The sequence below is a fragment of the Choloepus didactylus genome, chromosome 9 (assembly GCF_015220235.1).
Source record: "Choloepus didactylus isolate mChoDid1 chromosome 9, mChoDid1.pri, whole genome shotgun sequence".
NCBI lineage: Eukaryota > Metazoa > Chordata > Mammalia > Pilosa > Megalonychidae > Choloepus > Choloepus didactylus.
Window position 1 is genome coordinate 77,735,092 of NC_051315.1, and position 22,797 is coordinate 77,757,888.

At 32.5% G+C, this 22,797-nt stretch overlaps 1 protein-coding gene across 2 annotated transcripts in view; it reads right to left on the bottom strand.

The window, feature by feature from the left end:
• CALCRL (calcitonin receptor like receptor) overlaps positions 1-14,974 on the bottom strand; it is a 105,621-nt gene extending 90,647 nt beyond the window's left edge. The window contains exons 1-2 of one of the 2 annotated variants that reach the window (XM_037849403.1): positions 14,726-14,974; positions 1,684-1,751 (exon numbers count right to left, since the gene is read on the bottom strand). The gene's annotated coding sequence lies outside the window, so the exon portion shown is untranslated. The remainder of the gene's footprint in view (positions 1-1,683; positions 1,752-14,725) is intronic. The other variant, XM_037849404.1, reaches the window with a different exon arrangement.
• Between the last annotated feature and the right edge of the window lie 7,823 nt (positions 14,975-22,797).

Below are 22,797 nucleotides of genomic sequence, written 5' to 3' on the forward strand. Positions count from 1 at the left end.
ATATATGCCTTAATTTCAGCACACAAAATTAAACATTAGGTCTTGGGATCTCATTGATCCATTTCTTTTCCACAGAAAACACATTTTCTCATTGCTTTCACAAATCTTCCAACATTACTTTCCAGTAACACTGCCACGACATGTGAGTATCACAACTCGAGATTCATGAGATTTAGGAAACATTTTAGCCCCTTTGAGCCCATCAATGACAATATCAAAAGGAGGGCAGTATTTCATAAAGTTCCCAAATCTCTTAAGTTCCTCAAGTGTTGTCTTTTTGTACTGAGTACTTCCCTCTACCGCATTCCTCATGAATTTTTCCTTCAGAAATTCATACTCTTTTGGACTCAAGTGAATAAGCTCTATGAATTTTCCAGAGCTCAAAACAATCACTGACCACCTATCTGAATTGTGGTGAATGGACCTTTCCACTATTCTCCATTAACACTCTCAAACCATGTTTTTTATTGTTGTTGTTGTTGTTGTTTTCAGCTAGTAGATCCTGTATTTCAAATAAAATAGCAAATTTTCTGATGCTGCCATTATTTCCAGAGGCAATAAGGCCTTTCCCAACCCTCCCCTGCTGATCTTCCAACTTCTTCCTCGCTGCAGTCAAACCATACCACTTACTACTCTACACTTATCTAATTATCTCATGCTTTTCTACTTCTCTGCCTTTGCTTTGGCACTTCCTATCTACCAGAATACCTTTCCCAGTCGGTTGTACATTACCAAAGCCTACACATATTTATGGCCCAGTTTAAATACCATTTCCCCGAGACGTCTTCAAAGATTCCCATCTCCAAGGGATTGAGGAATAACCTTCCCCTCTCCTGAACTTTCTCAACCTGTCAAACCATGTTTTATAACTGTGTGCAAATGATTCCAAAAGATATAGGTGATTATTTCTTAGATACAAAAGAATATCTGATAACCTATTTGAACACTGATTATCCTCTATATCCTAATGTCCTTAGGTTTCCAGTTAATGCCCAGGATTGAAATTGAAACTGCTTTGCTAGGGAGTTCTAAAAATAATAGCAGGAGCTGATAAAACTTTTAAAACAGCCCTCCCTCATTTTCCTGTTCTCTTATATATTAGTAATGTATCCTTTTATGGTCCAACAATGGGAAAGTTTCAGACTTATTTATAGACAAATAAGAGTGACTATGTGAATCAGAAAACAAAAAACCCTACAGAGTTCTACATTCCTCTACAAAGGAAAGGAATTTAGTTTAAACAACCAACCTAGGCCTGTCATTTTATATTAAAATAATTCCTCTTTATTTATATACATATACATATATATGTTTTGCCACAGACATTATTCTATGATTATATATGATGTCTATGACTCATCTTACCAAACTATAAGACATTCAAGTTAATTTAACATTCCCTGTCCTCTGCCCAAGGGAACAAGAACATTGGAGCCAAATCCACACACCAAGGTCCCAAGGAAATTGTTTCAGGAGTTTGACAGTTATCTACAATTCCCTATTTATCAGCGTTTTATTCAGTTGCCTTTCAAGGATTTCTTTTATTTAGAAACTAGCTAAATATCTTCCTGTGAAATCTCTTTCTCACTTTTATTAACCTATTCATATTATGTTTGGTTTTATTGGTCATCCAACCTATTATTTCATTACATCAAGAATGTTCTTTTGTCACATATGCAATACCTGAAAGTGGGGACATCCAAAGTTTTGACAGGAGGCAGCACAAGAGGTTGGTGTGTCATCGTAGGACCCTGGATGACAAGAGAACATTCCTGTGAATTTGGCATTACTGGTGGATAGTGGGATTTTACAGAACTTAATAATTTAAAGTTATATACGAGTGTGTTCCTTTGCTAAAATCATAAATGTATGTGTTTTAAATGGTGCATAATAGTGGGTAGTTGAGGAGAGGCACATTTAAGTTGTCACCGTGCTACCTGAAAATAATAAAAAATTTTGGTTTTGAAAAATATATATCTGAAAAATAGAGGATACAGGGGGTACCTGGTGGAGGCAAATGATCCCTCTTGTAGAGGAGCTTAGCACTGGAAAGAGTTGAAATCTAGGTATACCTGGATCTGATCTATGTACTGGGGATAAGGCAGCCCCTGCCCTTGTGCAGCTTATGCTATAGTGTAGAAAACAAACAATAAACAAATAAATCTTATATAAACTTATGGGGTAATGAATACTACGAAGAAGAACAAAGCAGGCTAAGGGATTACATGGATTATCCTAGATAGAATGGTCAGAAGGCGCCTCTACCAGGAGGTGGCATTTAAGCAGTAACTTGTAGTGAGGAGGCAAGCCCTAAAGTTCAGGAGACAGGTGTTCCTGAAAGAAAGGATGACATGGTCAGTGGTTTTAAATTAGGAACAACTTGGCTGTTTCAAGGAACAGAGTGTCAATGTGATGAAAGCAGAATGGATGAGGGGCAAAGAGTAATCAGAGATCTGGTCAAAGAAGGAGTCAGAGGCTAAATCATAGTAAGATTTAACTTTACTTAAAATGTAGGGAGTTACTGACAACTTTACATTCAAAAACTGCTAACCTTTATGGATCATGGATTTGGTGCTACTGCAAACAATAATCTCTGAGGTTATTGCCAAGGATTTATATGAAGTCAGTTGGGATCTTTATGTGAAAACTCAAAAATGTTAAGAAAGTTTATTATTAAAAGTGATATTTGCAATAAAATTTTTATGAACCAAAAATCGTTTTGAGTTACTCTGTAATAAAAAAAAAAGGAACCCAAATAAATTTTTATACCTTCATATTTTAATGACATTATTTTTCATTAAAAAATTGTCTAACATATCTTATAATTAGGATATGATCTGGGCATGTTAGAGATGTGTATTTGTATATTAACTGAAACTCTATATATTTAGAATCTGGATTTTGTGCAATCTATTTTGGAGAAAAATAAATTATTTTCAGTCTCAGTCTTTATTGGCATACATATGGAATTCAGAAGGTTTAAAGTTTATTTTGAGTATTTTCCCAATTCACTAGAAAATGCCACTCGAAATAGAAATGACCAAGAAGTGTTATTTTTTTTTCTTCATGGGTCTAGAAATTTCCTTTTTCATCATAGATGAAAATTCTATGAGAAAATCTTTCCACCCTTTTGGTGATTTGGAATAACTAGACAACAAAAATACTTCCGACCATCAGAAAATTCCTTGAATGAGTTAATTTTGGTTAGTAAATGTGTCGCAAATATTAATAAAATAGCACATGTAATTGCATGTAATTACTACCACTTTCCTTCAAAAAAGTATCAATATCTTCAGTACCAAACTGTGTACTAAAAATAAATTAATACCCAAGAAGGAAGGGTACAAGGAAAATAATTTGAAGCCCTAATGAAAAGATAACACCTAAATAAAACTCAAAAGAAAGAGATAATTTTGGTCCAGCAGCATGACTGGCTGAAGGGATTGGAAAGTAAAATCAAAATTCTGATAATCTAGAAAAGAAATACAGCAAATAAGAATAATAGGTAAATTCTCTTGATGTAATGTTGCCATGGCGGTGCACAACAAACAAACTAAAAGGAAAAAAAAAGAGGCAAACATAAGTGTATTTATCATGAATAAATTAGAACCTTGAAAAAATATATAGGCTAAATCTAGCTAATGGCTATAAAGACAAGTGGCTTCCAAAATGAGAATTTATGTAAATAAGACATTAACTCCAATGCCTTCTATGATGTTTTGGCATGTAAGAAATAATTTTTTCAACAGTAACAAGAAAGACACTATCACTTTCAGGAGATTTGTGGGTTCCATAAATTATATTCTATGTAAGCAGATTAAAAAATGAAAAAGCACACATACACACAAATCTGAATGGGATTATCCACTTTTTCCTCTCCCTTTATTTTCATAGGATATTTTGATAGGTATTTGATGGGCTTTTAAAGGGAAATGGAAATTCCTTCCTTTCCCTAAAGAAATAGTCCTCTTAAATAATTATAAGCATGAATTGGCTTCACCATAATTCTACTACATCATGTTACTGCTACCCAATTAGAAACAAATGTTTCAGAGGAAAAATTAAATTCGTTTTACATACAAAATTTGCTGTAATTCATAATCGTGGAAATGCAAATTAAAACCAAAATGAGATACTATGTTACACCCACTATACTGGCAAAAATTAAAAAGTTTGACAGTATTACAAAGTTTGGAAAGGATGTGGTGCAGTGAAAACACTCATGCACTGTTGGTGGTAGAATAAATTGGTACAAGCATTTTGAATTGCTAGGATCCTTTAATCCCACTCCTAAATACATTCCCTAAAGAAACTCAGACACATGTATACCAGGAGATATGTAAAAAAAATGTTCATGGCTTCATTGTTTGTTAAAGCAAAAAGCTGGAAGCAATGCAAGTATTTTCCAGCAGTAGAAGGGATAAATACATTGTGATACAGCCATACATGGAACACTGCAAAGTGAAAGAAAGAACCATAGCTATAGGCATTAACAATGATGGATCTCAAAAACATAATGCTGAATGAAAGCAGCAAATCACCAAAGAACATATTCAGAACATTTTCACTTTCGTAAAAGTAAAAATATGAAAAATAAATGATATATTGCCTAGAAACACATACATATGTGGTCAAGCCATCAAGAGAAGCAAGGGAATGATTATTAGAAATTTAGCTTAACAACTTACTTCTGGGAATGTATGTATGACTCAAACAGGGAAGAGCATGTTAGGCTTTGAAGCTGAATTCTAAGCAGATGGATGTTTATTTCGTTATGAATCTTTAGAGTGCATTTATACTACATATAATCTTCTGTGTGTGTGAGATATTAAAAATTATAAAACGTTTTTTGTAGAACAGTATGCCAACTATGGAATCATGAATTTGTTGTGGACTTTGGGATCAAAATATACAAAAATGCCCTAGGGAGACGGACATGTGCCATCAGGTCAGACTCCATGAACCCTCCACTTAAAAGTCGAGTTTTTGTACTGACTGATTGGGTCTAAGCGTTAGAGCATGAAGCCAGAGTTCCAACCAGAAGATAGTGTTTGCTGTTTTCACAACTTCATAAACAATTCTAAACTCTTATCAAAAAGAATATCCCAGATTTAATACTCAACTCTATTCCCCAAACAAAAGAATTGATACATTTTTTCCCACTCTAAATTTTAAACTAAGAAGCTGGAAAACATCTGTACACCAACTTTGGTTAGTCCATTGGCCTTAAAACCAAAGCAACTCTGCGTTTTAACTGAAGGGATTCAGTGTCGGCATTTTATTTCCTAAACTTCTCTGCAAACAAAATAAGTCTTATTGAACTTCTTAATTTCCTTTTATAGCCTCCTGTCTTTTCGTTTCTTTATTCTGTTCACTTCCCTTTACTTTTCCTGGTTTAAATTTCATCCCTCGCTCTAGTCTTATATGGGTCTTTTCACTCAGAAAACTGTAATTACTAAGTTAAGTACACTCTACTGTCATATATGGCTATTCCTGGGGTGGGGTGGTGTTTTAAACATGTGCATTTAAACATGTGATACATGTAAAGATTGAGGGCACATAAACTCCTTTAGAAACATCTGAAGTGAGGACCTAATGAGCACTAGGAATTAGTTAAAATAGGACATGTCAGAGAGTGGTCAGTAATCTTTGCCTGTGGGCCACATCATGGATTACAAAATTTAAGGTTATGAAATCACACGGTAGGCTAGCTAGTAATATCTCTAGTGTTACCATCAATGTCCTGACATAGAGATACTTAATACTCAAATATAAAAGCTGAAGGACTCCTAAGACAGGTATGAATTTTACACTGTCCTCTAAAAGTCAATATGCAAAGGAGAGCAAATTATAATAATTAGCAAAACTTTAAAATTTATAGCCTTTTTTTTGCACATAATTCAGTATCAATTATTTGGATTTCAAAATTGCCTTTCCTCACCCTACAAGTAGCATTCCATTGGAAAAGGTCCTCAAGAAGATGTGGTGCCTCTGCTGAATCTAGATGAGAGTGAACAAATATTTTGGCACTGCCTTTTTCTGAACAGGAATACAGAGAATACCCATTTATCTTTGTTGGGACTGAGAAAGAGTGAAGGGTCTCTTCTCACTTGGAGAAATTAGTCATCTTTCACTTAAATTAAGTGCAAATTACTTGAATTGGACATTCTCTCATGCCTTCTATTACAGCCTTTACTTATGGAGTCTATTTTTAAATGCCTGTTCTAGTATTTCATCAAGTCCATCCAGATTAGAAATGTTACCATTTTAAAATTATGGTTTGTCCCAGGTTTATTTTATTATTTTTAAAAAATATTTTAAGGTACTTGAACAAAGAAAATGTGTTGTAGAATATTAGGTTGACTTGCTATATATAAACATACCAGAAATAATTTGAAGATAAACTAATTCCTAAAATAATATATAGCTTTTCTTAGAACTTTATTATTATCAAGTCCTTATAAAGGACTTATGTTGAATTACACTATTCAATAAGGACCACAACAAATAAAATGAGAAAGCTCAAGAAGAAAAGTTAAAGAACAAGAAAGAATGTTAGTAAGAACAAATCATTTAACAATTTTATTTTTATGTTTTGAGCAATACTTCACTTAGGACAGGTAGTTATTTAATCCAAACTAGTTTGTTGCATATGATTTAAAATCCACTCAACTGTGTCAACAAAGAATATGCTGAAGTAGCAGTAAAGTTACAACTGACACATTTTATACACATATTTTCTCTGAAGACTATAAACATCTTTGGGGAATCAGTATTTTTCTCAATAGAAAATCATTTTTGTTTTTCTAAGTAAGATAGATAACTAAGCTCAGAAGAAAATACAAACTCAATTGTGGTATCTCTAGGTAGAATGAGTGATAAGTGTTGCTTTAAAAAAAAAAATAAAGTGAGCTATATGAATCCCAAACACATAGAGAATTTGTTCGAAAAGAAAAATTTGCATTGTTACAACTTGTGAGTTGTATCAGTTTGAAAGATATATTTTGTGAGGATCCATCATGAAGCTCTCAAATAAATCATTTTATTTAATCACAAATGCATTTATATATACATGTCAATAGATATATATTATACAAATTTATTGTCTCTATTACATATAATTATGTGTGTGTGTGTGTGTGTGTGTAAAATAGTTCTTTGGCTCTAAGTTTAGAAAACTGTCAGAACTACACAATGATGCATAGCCATTGACAGTTGATATTCTTTTTAAACTTATCTTTAAATGTTTATAAATCAACACTTAAAAGTTTGATAAATTATTGATTAAGAAATGTGTAACTCATCACTTACAAAACAGAGGTATAATTTTTTGGCAAATAAACAGAATTTGTATTTTACCATACATGCTTTTTTATGAGTGATTTAATTTTAATTTTGTTTTGTTTTAACTCTTACAGACTCCTTAGTGCTTTCCTCCAGAAAGGCAATAAGTGGATTAGGCTTTTATTGGAAGGCAACAGTTGGCACATCTGCCAGTTTCAACAAGAAATTCCTGCCAACTTCAGCCTTGTTTGACGATCTGGGAAATGCTTTAACATTTTGTGTTAAAATACTGGGCAATCTTCTCATTTACCCTGGTTTGATAGGTTACTCCTTGGAATTCAGTGAAATCTGAACACTAAGTACATGCAGAAAGCATCTTAATTTAATCCCTTTTACAAAGACAGTGAAGGGATAAATATTAGGTTGACCTTAGAAAAATTTCTAAGAAAATGGTAATTAGTTTCAGAGTATTTTCTTTTTGTAATTTACACTGATTCTAATACCTTTAGAATTTCAACCCTGGCATCTATTATATACTGCATCCAAAATCACATAAAATCAATATCCAATTATCTGTGAACTGGAGATTGCTAATAAAGGAACATTAATTCATTCATTTAATCATTTATTCATCAATATTTAAGCAACTAGCATATGTCAGGCACTTATCTAGGTGTTTAGGCTATGTTAGTGAAAAAAAAAAAAACCAACAGAAATCCTTGCACTTGTGGAGATTACATGTTATTGGGACAGACAGGAAATAAACAATATAGCAAATACATTATGGTAGATGCTTTATTTAGGTGACTAGTGTTATAGGAAAAAATTAGAACAAGCTATAATAGATGAAGATGGGCAAGAGGGTCCAGGTTGTGTAGGTATATGTTGTGATTTTAAATAGTGGCCAGGTTTGCCCCAAAGGAAGTTGGCATTTGAGCAAAGATGAGAAGTGAGAGAGTTAAGGTAATGGATATTTAAGAGAAGAGCTTTCCATGCTCATTAAAAGAAGCCTACAGATAATTTTTAATCTTTTTTTAGATAATGCTTTTACCTTCTTTTGTCTCCAAAAGCATTTTCTTGAACCATTAATGGATTGATCATAAGTTAGCTTAATAGAGAATTGATTTTGGAAAATTAATTTTAACAAAATAATATGGATGGATACTGTAATGGTTTGGAACTATGTACCCCAGAAAAACATCTTCTAAAACTTTATCCATTCTTGTGGGTATGAACTCTTGTAAATAGGACCTTTTGATGAGGTTTCTTCAGTTAGGTTGTGTCCCAGCTGACTCAGGATTGGTCCTAATCCTATTCCTGAAGGCCTTATAGGGAAGGCAACCGAGACGTAGAAAGCCACATGGAGCAGCCAAGGGCTGGAAGTCAATGGAACTGAGAAGCCAAGATAAGTCACCATGTGCATTGCCAAGTTACAAAAAAGTCAAGGACCAAGGATCACTGGCAGCCAGCTCCAGAATACTACAATATTCTGGCAGAAAGCATCACCATGATGATACCTTGATTTTTGACTTCTCATCTCAAAACTGTGAACTAAGAAATTCCTGTTGTTTAAAACAACCTATTGCATGGTATTTGCTTTGGCAGTCAGGGAACTAATACAGTCACTAATGATAAAAACCTGTCACTCAGTATTGAGAAGAGCCACAGTGAACTAAAACATCTGGATTGTTCTGGATAGAACTCCAGATAGAAAAGCTTAAGTACTGCATTTATAGACTGTTTCTCTTCCATGATTACAACATTATGTGATAGTTCTGTAAGGAAAAGGTAGAACACAATGTAGGACCATCCTTGAGGTCTAAATTGTTTTGAGTATTTAGGGGCAAAGTGTTGCCTATATGCAAAAATCTGTTTTGTTTTTTTTTAAGCATATGCCATTTCAAGACCTATGCCATAGTAAGACATAATGAAACCCTCTGAAGAAATATGAGCTGTAGCCTCCTAATTCTAAAATAGTAACAATTAACTAGATTTATTTAATTTATTCAGGCCTCTAGCTTGAGAAGCTGCATGTTATATTTGAACATGTAGTCTTTTACACTGAGACAGTTGAGACCTTGTAATATCTGACTCTTTCTGAACAAACTTGGCTTGAAGGGTTCATCTGAAAAAGTACCACATTTAATGTGATACTATATATACATTTTTCTAAGGATACTTGAGTTATACCAACACTCAAAGGTAAACTGTTAATTTATGTATATTTATTTCGCAGGAAGTTGGCTGGAATCTCGTTCATTAAGTACGGACATATATTAATTTTATGAATTAAAAAGCCTTAGTAAGACTCGTCTGATAAATTTAGAACATAATATGGAAATCCTTTTCAAAAGTAAATAATTTAAGGTAGTTAACTATTGTGAGAAGTTGATCATCTACAAACAAGGATAATCATATTTCCTAGGGTTGTTGAGAAATTAAATGAGTTAATGCATGAGCAATTAATACATATATGGCACATGGCAAACCTTCAACAAAGTCAGCTACATAATCTCAGTAACAGGAAGCTAATTCCTAAGGGGTTCTTACTAGTACAGTGTGGAGAGTCTCCTGCCACAGCAGGGAAAGGTGGACTCTTGTGCTTTAGGTAAATAAAAATGTTACATAGCTATTTGTTCCTCAGGGATATTGAAAGATATGCATCCAAGCTGCTCCTTCATCTAATGATGTCTAGGACCAATGGGTAAAGCTGAGGATAAAAAACATAAACCTGATAAGTTCCAACGTATTAGAGTTAGTTAACTAGGAGATTAAGGAAATTGTGTTCAAAGCATTCAAAATGTAGCAATGTCCTTTAACTTCTTAAAAACTCTATACTACATAAAACAGGAATGTTGTCTAAGATGAATCCTTTCCAGGCAATTGCTTCAAACAACAATTATACCTAAATTTCTAAAACACAAATGCGTAAGTTACTTTTTTCCCTGCCTTTGCTAATAAGTTTGTTGGCATGTGTTTAAAAAGACTTAAAACAAATGAACATTTTCATTGAAAGTGAATTTTTAAAGAAGTTATACTCTGTAGATCGATTAATAATATTAAATGTGTCATTCTAATATTAGTTTTTCATTATTTAGGCTCAAGTTAACTTAAACTTGAATAGAGAAATGACTATAGGCTTCTACAAAAGTTTGTACCATCTTAACATTTTTTAATCTTAAAAAAAGTTCCATGTTAAGACGAGTAAGACTATTCTGGGAATTTGGCTCCATCCAACAACTTTAATAAAATATAGAGCTATTGCCTCAACCTCAGTACCATAGAATTAGTTTATTTTGTTTGGTTTCTGTTGGGTTGAGTTCGTTTTGGTTTTTGTCCTGTTAATTAGTAGTAAGGTAGAAAAGATACACATTAATTAAAACTGTGAAGGAATAAAAAGATAAATTTTGTTTTATTAAAAAATGAATACGCTATTTTGACCATTTTTTCAAACAACAATATTTTGGTGTATTAGTTTTGCATAATACTTTCCTTTTAAGTAGACAAATTCTTTTAAGAGGAAATATGGAAGATACATGCATTCTAGGAAAATATTTGCAATTTATTATCTCATAATAATACTAGTGACCTAATAAGCATAGACTAACCCAGTTCAAGGCAAGTGATTGTAGTTTATTTCTTTAACAATAGGAAGTAATTCTTTATTGTGTTTTTAAATATTAATCAAGTATATTTATTTTTTCTAAAATAACTTAATCAATTAAAAAATAAATCAATTTGATTTTAGGATTACTTAAATATGGCAAAATGCAGAGATTAGCTGACCTAATCTGGCTTAATGAATAATACTATAATCTCAATTAGACATGAAAAAATAATAATCTGGATTTAATAAGGACCTTTCTACTTAAATTGGAATTATAATAGATGTGTAAAGAATATGTAAAAATGTATTTCCTATTTTTTCAATAGGTTTCTTTTTCCCTTAGGAGTCTTCACTTAAATAGGTTTTTTATTTCATTATCACATATCTGATCCATATGTTCTTCTTTTTGCCTAAATCACATTGGCTTATTCTTTATATTCTGAATTCTACTATTAAATGCATTCTACCTATTATTTCTTTATTTTTACACTACTCAAGACCATACATCTTCAAAGTAATGTACCAACAGATAGGTAGGTAAAATAAAGTTAAGGTGTGAAAACTATCTAGATAATTAAAGTTGAATAATTGCTATTGATGAAATACTTTGGGCAAGAATGGTTGTCTAAATGAATAAATCGATAAATGATTAAGATATCTGGTTACTATGCAGAGCTAGTATTTTGGTAAATTTTGATTTTTTTGCACCTAATCACATCAGAACATTTTCAGATATTAGATGAGAAGAGTTGTATAAATAATTTGATAGTGAAACAAAAGTACTTTGGGAGAAAGAGGGATCTTTTCTGAGAAAATAGATATGTTCATAGTTTACTCAGATCAGACCCAGACCCATAAATTTCTTAAATGGCTTTGCACTAATTGTTCATTTAAAGTGTAATCTCTGAAATTCTGATTGAGTGATGAACTAAGAGGTGCTTAAGAATATTTAAGAGTCTTTCATCAACACCATTTCAATATCACAGCTTATATTTATGTGTTAAAAGCATCTCAGAATTGTAAACAAAGATATGGTAAGGAGTAAAGCTGAAGACTTCAGATCATTCTCTTTGAAAAGGGTTTGTTGTCTGCAAAGTTGGCACCATAATCATTATGTCTTTAAAAATAGAATTATTTTTCATGCTGTATTCAAGATCATATATGGAGTATAAAATAAGTTTTGTTAGTGAATACATATTTTGAACCTTTAAAATTTATTTTGTTAATTTTCCTATAAAGATCTAAGATGATCCTGAAAAATTAAGTTGCTATCAAATTTTAATGATGCAGATAAAAATTAATATCAAAATACTGTTATAATGGTTCCAAATATGATCTTAATTAGGAATATGATATATGATATCATAAATATAAATTGTAATTTTCCAACATAAATATATGATAATTGACTGATGTTTAGCTCATTTTTATGCATTTATCAAAGAGTTTTTCTACTTTATCATAAAGCATATAAGATTTTTGTCTTAATATTATTTTGAACCTTTTACTGAAATCAGTTGCTGCTATTGATGCAAATAATGGCATAATATACACAGGCAAATGTAAAGGTTCTTACAAATATTCTAGAGTGTTGATTCTATTTAAGCCTCATCAAATCTAGGTACACCTTGACCATTCATTTAAAACAATTGTTAAAATTGCAGACCTAGCTCTTATTTTTGTTTATTTTTGTTATTCCTGTTGTTTTTCAAAAAGGATGAATAGTTTACATATTCTAAAGATCTATATATTTTAACCTACAAAATTATATTTTGGCACATGCTAAGATATGTTAGAATAAAAAGGAGAGGCTGTATCAATAGCTGAAATCATATTTCTTTAAGATAATTGAATATTTTGGGTAAAACACATTTCGGCTCACATTATTCCTGTGATAATTCAATCTGTTTAATTTTCCATACTTAGAACTGGCTGTAGACTCAGTTCCTTTATTTTATGATGCTATAGGGAAATATCATCTGTAAAAGTAAGTTCATTTTTTATGACTAAAAGCACAGATATTCTGACATTCTCTTATCATTAAAGGAAGCAAATTTTAGAATATAGTAGTACAAATTCTTACTTCAAATTTCCAGTGATTTGCGCAAATTCTAAGTCTTTGCCTAATGACCCTGGTTGCCTAGTGTTTTTCAACAGTATTTTTGGAAAATCAGGATTTTAAACCATACTATTAGTACAGTTATGAATATTTAATTAAATTATATTAAAAAATTATGGAGTCTTTTGGCTAGCAATTAAATAAAAATTAGAGAAGTCGTGGGAGTTCCTTATTGTAAAATATATTAACTTGATATCATATATGATTTTAAGGAAAGACTATAAATTAAAAATAAAATTATTTTTTAAATTTGTTCCTAACCTATGGCATTGGTTTAGACATTGAAACATGTTCTTTCCATTTCCCCTCCCAATTATCTAATGGCTATTTACAAAGTCTCATTCTAAAAGCCTATTTCCATGCATATTGAGGAGACACAATATAATTAAAGATTGAAATGGAATAGGAAATCAGTCACAATGTTTTTAAAGTATCCCAAATGTAAGACTATTTTAAATCTCCATTATACTGTATTCATAGCAGAAAATTACCAAGGAGTTAATTAGGATGATTTTCTAGCCAACTGTTGCTGCGCCAGATTAGGGGTAAATAAATATAGGATGCTCCCATTGAAAGGCATCTTGCACAGTATAATTTCATTTAGATAAGAAAATATATTAACTAGAAATTGTGTCACTAATATAATTTGAACCCAAATCTGACAAATTTGCAACATATTTATGATGTCTCTATACCAACCTCTAAGTAAGTAAACATTACTTTCTTAAGTCATTCAGGACAGTCTGTACTATTAGAAGGAGCATTAGCAAATGCTTTATTTCAACATTTTGGTAAGTTTTATTGTGGGAATTCTTTTCTTTTTTATTCATACTTTAATTTCTTTGTTGAATGGTCTGATATAGTCACTTAGGAAACCTGTTATGTTTCTGTAGCCCAGATATCTTGATATCACACTCTCCTCCAAGAACTTCCAAAGTAAGACCAATAAGTTGAAGAAACACAAACTATTAGCTAAAGAGGTTTGTAATTAAGATTAATATATAACAATCTGTACATTTTTTCAATCCTACCTCTAGTTTTCTTTGAAGCCCGCCCCATGACCCAAAACAGTGGAAACCATTTAGGGTTTGCAAAAGGGAGTCTTAATCACATCTGGCAACAACAAACAATGAAAATTCCATTAGTTCAATAATTAGAGATACATGTGTACATAGAGGTGAAAGACAAATAGAAGGCAAATATGATGAGTCCACCAGTGATTATTTTCAACTGTCCATTGTATTCAGCCACAGAGTAAATGAGACTCCCAGACCCCAGAATAGTTATTCTTTCACCCTTTTTTTAAAATACCAATTATATGGAAAGTTTAAAGATCCTTGCTGAAAAAAAATAAAACCGCCTCAATGTTTTCCAGCTGTTAGAATAAAGCTTAGCAAATAATAGGGCTAACTTAAAAAGGCATTGTTCCATGATAAAGGTATTTGTTCAGAAGTTTGCCTTTTGATCCATTTAGATTTTAAGTATTGCTGAATTTGTTTTCTAGAATACCACTGTAAATAAGAGTATCTAGAAGTAATAGATTTTATATGCATTTTGGGCAGATATGCTATAGTTTTCCTAAAATGCGAAATAAATGAGAATATTTTTCAACAGTATTTCAATGTCACTAACTAAATTCTGTGGTAGAAACATTGTTAAACTACATAAGAATAACTATTCAGAATAAGTATATCTTTTTTGAATTATGCACTTACCCACACACAGCTCTTAAGGAAAATTCTTGGTGTAATATTCTTAGGAAGAAATATGAGTTTCTGAGATTCCGCAGAAGAGATTTCCCCCTAGGCAAGATGGGGGAGAGTGAAAGCCTGGCAATGAGATCCTGCAGGCAGGGTGAGATCCAGTTAGCAGAGCTTGATGATCCTAAACCAGGAGGTGATACTCTGCTGGGGAAAGAGGGGTTGTTCTGAGTAGATTGGAAATGTTGTAGATTGTTAAATGATCAGCAGCAGAAGGGAAACATCAGAGCTTCCTGTTACATCACTCTGACCCCGCCTGCAGTTAGTGTTAGGTTACTTTCTTTCTCAAATAGCACACCCCAGGAAAGCAGCACTCCTTTCTTATTCTGACACAAGAGCAAGAAGCAGCCTGAACAGACACAGATCATATGCTGTATGAATACACTGCTACTAGCAAAGGCTGGCTGGCGTTCACTTTGACTCAGTTCTGTTAGAACTTGCTAACCAGAGTTGCCTGTGATTTGAATGAAATCTGAATATAATATTCTGCTCAAGTCATCAAAGGAGTTAGGTGTGTGCCTGAGTTTTGAATTAGTTTACAAAACATCCAGGAAAAAATTTATCTAACAATCTTTGCTTCATAAGTGAGCAAGGAAAGACTATACCTGTATTCATCATAATTAATTCCATAATCTGCCTCTTATTAAATTGTAACTGATAATTAGATGCTGTTCCCTGATTGCTTTTCCACAATTAGAGAAAGAAAGTTTATCCTGTAGGTTTTTTTTTAACTGTATTCATGAATTAGTAACTCTGCCTTTGTGCACACATGTATACCATACATATAGCATTATTTTTCATCATATTTTAATAAAGGCATAATTAAAATGCATCATCATAAAATGTATAATAAAGCATTATTTTTCATAACAATCTCATCTATATGTGAGAAAATAACCTTTTGAGAACATATGCATAATTAAAAAATAATCACACATTTTAATTATTTGGCTTAATTATGTTATCACCTATAAAATGAAAAATAATTTGTACTATAATATTTATGACTCAAAGTAGGCTTGAAGAAAATGCAGACACTTAATAACCACAATATTATGAAATAATGTAAACTATATGACAAACTTTGGTCTAATTTTTAAAAAAGTGTTTTACCTCAAAAAGATAATTTTATCCTGAATGTGTTTAATGAATCACCGAAAAGCTCCAGGAAACAAAGTTATAAATTTTAAATTTTAAAATTTTAAAATTTTTTAGTTTTGATAATATGGTAAAAATGTGAGATGCAACAATACTTACAATTCCTGAAACCTAAATAGCACTAAAATAACTTAATTTCTCAGGGCTTAGATATGGATCAAACATATCTAAAATTCCTTATATCTGCAGGCTCTGAATCAACCAATTTTGTAACATTTAGATATAGATAAGACATTGTGATGATCATTCAGTTCTTAGCAAATTTGAGATCGGGGCTCTGAGAAATAGTAAATTATGGCTTTCATCAACAAAAATAGGTGTCCATACTTCTTGTACACTAACAAAGGAAACAAGGCAACATAAATTAAAGTGATATCATGTTTCTGAAGCAGCACACTCCTGTTATATTTTATTAACTGAACCCATGGAAGAAAATGATTATACAATCTTTGATTTTAATGTATGCTAATCTCTATCAATTATAGTTAAGAGAAAAGACTTATAAGAACTTGAGTTGTACCAAATTGTTTATTGGGAAATAGAAAATAACCAGACAAGTTAAATTGTCAGGTTATCGAATATTATATTTCTAGATCAGGGCCTGGTTTTGCTTTCCTTTGGGGAGCTGCTTATCTGAACTCATTTTGAGCTGCTTCCTGCAGCCCATGAGAAGAGAAGTCAACGTTGCACACTGTGACTTGCTCCACACACAATGGCCCTTTACTCAGAAAACCAACGTGGTTATTCTCAGCTGAAGCTTTAAGTGAACTCTGCTGTGGAGGTAACATGCTTAGAGAATGTGTAAGAAAGAAGTAGAAAGCATGGGGATTGTAAATTCAAGTCCTGGATCTGAAACTTGCTGGTATGATTGTTGACAAAAAACTTTCTAGTTCTTGGCATCTTCATTTTAAAATTCACAACAGAACTGAATACTATATTTTAATATCTGAATGATCAAGCTCTTTGTGTTTTTCTCATTTCCCATGGTTGGCATAATTTATGACCCCTAGAAAGAAACCAATATGTATTTTTTCATTTTATTAAATTATGAAAAGCTAAAACTTTTCCATATAAGCCAATGAGGGCACTAAAATTTTTGTTTTCCGAAAGATTTATCAATTTTATTTGCCAAACGCTAGTATATGTTGGTACACGGAAAAATCCCTGCTTAGAACTTAAGTCTTAAGAAACTTAATCCAATGATTTCTCTCCGTTATAGCATCAGGTGTTATACTAAAATGGGGAGGCTAGTTTTGGCTACAGTGTTCATACTTAAATTATAGGGCAGGCACTTGGGCATATTGTGACAGTCCATGAAGACTCTTGGATAATTTTTATCGGTATCATATATGTCTTCTTTAGAAAAATATACAAACTGCCTTCCATTAATCAGATACTTAAGAGCTGCCATTTAATCAACCGCACCTCCTAAAAAAAATAAGTGGTATAATGATTTCTAAGAAGCCACTCACAGTATGCCAAGTTATAAAGGAAGGGGCAAGTGAAAAGAAGACAAACAATGCAGACCTCTCAAAGACACACCAAAGCATGACAAAATCTATTTGGAAAACTGCAGTAAAACAAAATGAAAATATTTCAGTAATCAGTGGAGTGATTCTAAGCTAACATGGCTTTAATTAATACATTAGGTCAGCCTTATGTATGATGCTTATGTGCATGTATTTATATTACAATCTTTTTCCAGAACAGATTGAAGCCACTCTCAATCATTTAATAAGTAGTGACAAAGCCTTATTTTGAGGAGTACGATGATAGTTGTGTTGAGGAGTGAAAGAAAGAATAGGGTAAGTTCTGCTTTCTAGTCGTTTCCAGCACAGATTGCCTAGTACATGAGAAATCAAGTGCCAGATTTCAGTTAGCAACTGATGTTGCCAGCAGAGTCTAGATGTAAGCCATGCAGAACACTGCCAATAGTTTTCTGCAGAAATTAAGAATATCTAAGTGAAAACTGATATATATAACTGAATAGTTAAACTTGTCTTTTTAAGAACTCTCATCCAGCAATGGATATATTTACCTAGAGATAGATTTGTGGTCCTATATAAGGCTCACAAGTACCCTCATCCCCCATTAATGAGTTCTGATTATTATGTGAACTGCACTTTGACTCATACTCAGAGGGAGGCTAACTCAAAGTTTCTGGATTACTGTTTAGTTTGACCCAGTTAATCAAATTAGAACTAAAATGTGGTTTGACAAATTTAGTTCTCAACAGACTGAACTGACCACTTATTTTGAATTCATTTGGATACTGCCTTGGAGAGCTGCCTTGGAATGGAGTTCTGCCACAAAAGCAAAGCTAAGCAAAACAAAACACTTTTACTTGATACATAATGGATAGATCCTCTTTGGTGAGAGTGCAAGAATAAGGGGTCAAATAAGCACTTTGAAAACAATATATTAAGTTTTGGTATTATATTGTAAATTAGTTATTCCTTTGTATTGGTAATTGTCTGATAGTTGTTATTTACACCTGGGGATAATTTACACAGTCAAAACTTATGTTACTCTGCCTTATTAAAATATGCAACAATAATTGGAGGAGAAACAAATGATTAGGAAAATCTTCACTATAGAATAAAAATTCTTCCAGCAAGGCCATCACTCAACCTGACCTTTTATTATTTTACCTATCAATTTCTGCTAGCATTTTACAAGCTATTTCCCAAAGCAAAGCAAAATAAAATTACATTTAGTTAAAGACTCTGGATCCATGACAGAGTCGAGAGTGAAGATGTTATTTTCCAATAAATAATTCTATCTATTATTACAACCAATGGGCTGATTCTTCACTCCAATTGTGCACATATCATTAGTTATCATCTTGAGGGAAACATAATGTCATTTTAAAAATGTTTACTATAATAAAGATTTTAAAAGAGCAGAAAACTATTTAAATTTGAAATAAGTAGCCATTAAATGAAGTCTATATATAGATTAAAAATGCCATTTTACTAATTTATGTGTACTATTTTTCTTAGTATTTCATAATATGTTTCCCTAAGAGAGTCAAACAACATATCAAAAACAATTGGCAAAATCTGCCTATTTCAATTGACTCTTACTAAATTCTGATGCATTTGGATCTACCAAGGAACCCTGAAAAAGAGGGGAGTCTGTTGTTAGAATAGAGCTGGCACTGGCAAATGAGATATACCATGAACTAATTAACATGGATTTTTATATACAACATAATTATAAATATATCTTAAATAAAGGTGTGAAATGTTCCTGCTGAGAGTGAACTTCCTTAAGAAGGGTGATTATATGTCCCTGTTTGCTAGGAAAATCCCCGTTCATACTTTCACTCTCAAAAGTGACCTGGTTTGGATCATAAATTATATTGGGTCACCCTTACCATACTTACCCATATTACAATGACAAAATGGTACATAAATACTGAGGGTGACTGATTGAGTAATTCATTCGGGAAACTATAAACTCCTTTCCCAGAAAAGTTTTAAATAGTGGTTCATAATTCTAGGGTTGTTTTAGTTGTCATGTAAAAGGAAGGCCTTTTCATCTCTATAAACATATTGATTGTCACTGTATTCTGAAATGCTTCTTGCTTGTGAATATCAATCTTGATTTAAAAAAATAAAAGGTTTCTTTTAACTAACTGTGCACTTATACATGTTGATCTTAGTGATATTTGATTAAATATACCTGTCCAATATTTTGATTAAATAATTTAATCATTAAATTCAATAGATGCTGAATAATGAGAAAGTTTTCTGGTATTAACAGACTATCAGCTATCATTATTATTTATGTAACTTTTAAAATTTTAGCAATTTATATTTTCCTCTACTTTCTTCAGTGACACATTCATGTTTAATGTCATTTTATTGTAAACAGCAAAAATTTTAGGTACAAAGGAATATGGAATTATATACAGTGTATACTTCAAAGATTAATATAATGTATTTGCATAAAAACTCAGTATCTTTGAGAAAGTGTCAGATCCATTTTATTTAGCAGTGAGGAGTTAGTTATCTGTAGTCTCATCCTGCCATCTAGTGTTAACCATTCTCAAATTACAAAACTTGCTCTCTTAACTGGAATAAAAATGAAAATCTTCCTCTAATTGAAAAGCTAGCGAAGATTTCCAAGAAGACGATTCTGATGCGTAGGATAACTACAGTTAAAATGGAGATGTCCGTATTGTAAACTATATGATTTAAGTATCAAATTATATATAGTAAAAGAGCATATTTTTCATAAAATATGAATGCACTGGTGAACAATCACTGAATGAATGTTATTTACAAATTAATATAATACAAATAATTAAAAATGAAATAATTACAAATTAAAGTGACATACCAACTTTTTATCTCCCAATGAATATATATATTTTTAAATTTCTGAAATGATCCAAAGCTGGACAACTCTGAAGTTGCTGGCTAAGCTAAAGTGGATTAACTCCTATATATTTGGCTAGTAATACAACTCAGATCACAACAGAATGATAGAAGTTTCCTCATCTGTTAAACAAGGCTCCCACTTTATACAAGCAGGCAAAATACTTGCTCTACCATTATATGTTAGAAAAAAATTAATTGCCTATGATCCAGTACCTGTTGAATTCTGGCTTAAGACAGCTGACGTTTGAGAAAAACAGTTTTGGGGACATAATTACCTCTAAGATCCATCTCTATTAACATGTATAATAAAAAAGCAAGATTTCTGAACCATAGTCAGTCATTGAATAAATATTAATTGATCATTTCCCATGTGCTAAACATTTGGATAGATACTGGGAATACAAATTTTGGTAATATGGACATGGTTGCTGCTCTCAAGGAATTTACTTTCTACCCTCTGGTATACATTTAGAAAAAATAATAAGAGGTAATCTGTTCACTTACTGAAATAGACCAAGGATGAGTAGATAGGAAAGTAGGAAGGAGGGAGAACCTACTTCTTATACCACAGCATTGTCAATGAGTTAATAATTGCACTGGGACCTAAAAGGCAAGAAATATCAGACTTTCTGTAGAGTAGAAGGAAGTCTGTCCTTGGCCGGGCTCTCTAGAAGCAGAATCTGAGAGAGGAATTGTGGGCCCGTGATGGATTGAGGTAGTGCCCTTCCAAATTTCCTGCTTAAGAAAAAGCAGTAAGGAAGGGAATGAAGCAGAATAGGGAAGGAGAACAAGGCAAGCAAAGATTTGGTCTCAGGTAAAGTTCTGCCTTGGCCTAATGCCATAGAGAGGGATTGGAGCACAAAATGTGTCAGAGTCCTCCCCCTCAACTCAACCCCCCACCAACACCTCCTCCAACACTCAAGGGCATCTGTCTTTGGTAGCTCCTTGTCAGTCAGTCCTTTTTTGGGCCAGCCCTGGCTTGAGGAATGCATACTTTCCAGGGAGAGCAAAGATCATCAACTGAGGACAATTCTCGGTAGAAGGGGGCAGCTGGGAACTGTTAACAGCCAATTATCCCAGCAGCTGGGAAATGAGTGCACCTGCTAGCTTAATTATGGGGATATGGGAGGGCAGCAAAACAGTGTCTAGCACAAAACTGTTTCAGGTAAAGAAAACTGTTCAGGTGCTGTACTTGGATGATTCCTGGGACCTGGAGATTAGCAAGCTAGAGAGTCCCAAGAGAACACACAGGGACAGAAAATTTGGGGCCATGTAGACTGTGGTAAGAAATTTTTATTTTACTCTATGCACAATGGGTCATGGAATCCAAAGCCTGCTTTGAGAAGGCTCTTACTGTTGTTGGGGCCAGGGTGAGGAGGTAAGTACAAAAACTTTTTCTGGGAAGGGTTTTTGTGCCTTTCTGTAAAGTATTCATTGAAATTAATGTTCACAGCATTAACCATAGGCCCTTGTATATGGCATCCTTTAAATTCATTTCTCTTGGTCTTTGTGGATATTCAGAAAATAAAAATAACACAGCTCAGATTTTCTTTTTAGATTAACTATAAAGAAACGTAAGAACAAATTCAACTTTAGGTTATACTAATTAGCATATCTTTAAGTTCCTGGCAATATCTACCAACACTGCTGGATTTCCGTTCTGTTTTAGGGGAAGTTGAGGCAGAGAACCAACATTGTTGATGACTGGCTCTTTATCCAGAACTTTGCTAAGTGCTTTAGAGATATTCTTTATTTAATTCTTGTGAAGAATATTTTCTTTCCACTTCAAAAATGATGGAACATAATGTTACTAAAGCCACTCAACTGGAAATTGAACTAAGGTGTTTGGTTATACCATGTACTACCACCTCGTTTATACCGTGTGCTACCACTCATTTCCCATGATTTGTAAATTATTTAATTTGGCAAGCTGTTTCAGATATTTTTGGAAGAAAACTATATGGACTATAAATAAATGATATGGATTGTTAGGGCCTCAGTTAGATAATTCCACACCGAGAAAAAGGAAATAGTGATTATTAGGAAGATTGGAAAGCAAGCACAGTCTTCAACAAAATTGAATTAAAACATCACCACTAGCTTGCTTATATTTCTATTTTCATATAGTTGTATTCCTCCTGGTTTCTTTCTGGCTAACTTATTTCCAATATTATTGATATATGAAAGATAATGTAAGTTTCTGAATATTGGGGAAGATGACAGAGGGAATAATGGCAGTCATTTTTAAAGCTTTAACAATTTCTTAGAAATATAAAAAATTTATGTTTTAGTATTATTTTTAAATAAGTTTGTTTCAGAAATAAAATTAATGATTCACTGATTTTACCTGTTTTACTCATGTGATAGAAGTTTCCATATTAAGAGATAGTATTGCACTGCTTAGACAATTACCATAAAACAAATCATTGAATATTTTTTAAAAATTCTCAAATATTTGATTTGTACATTTTCTTTAGTTAT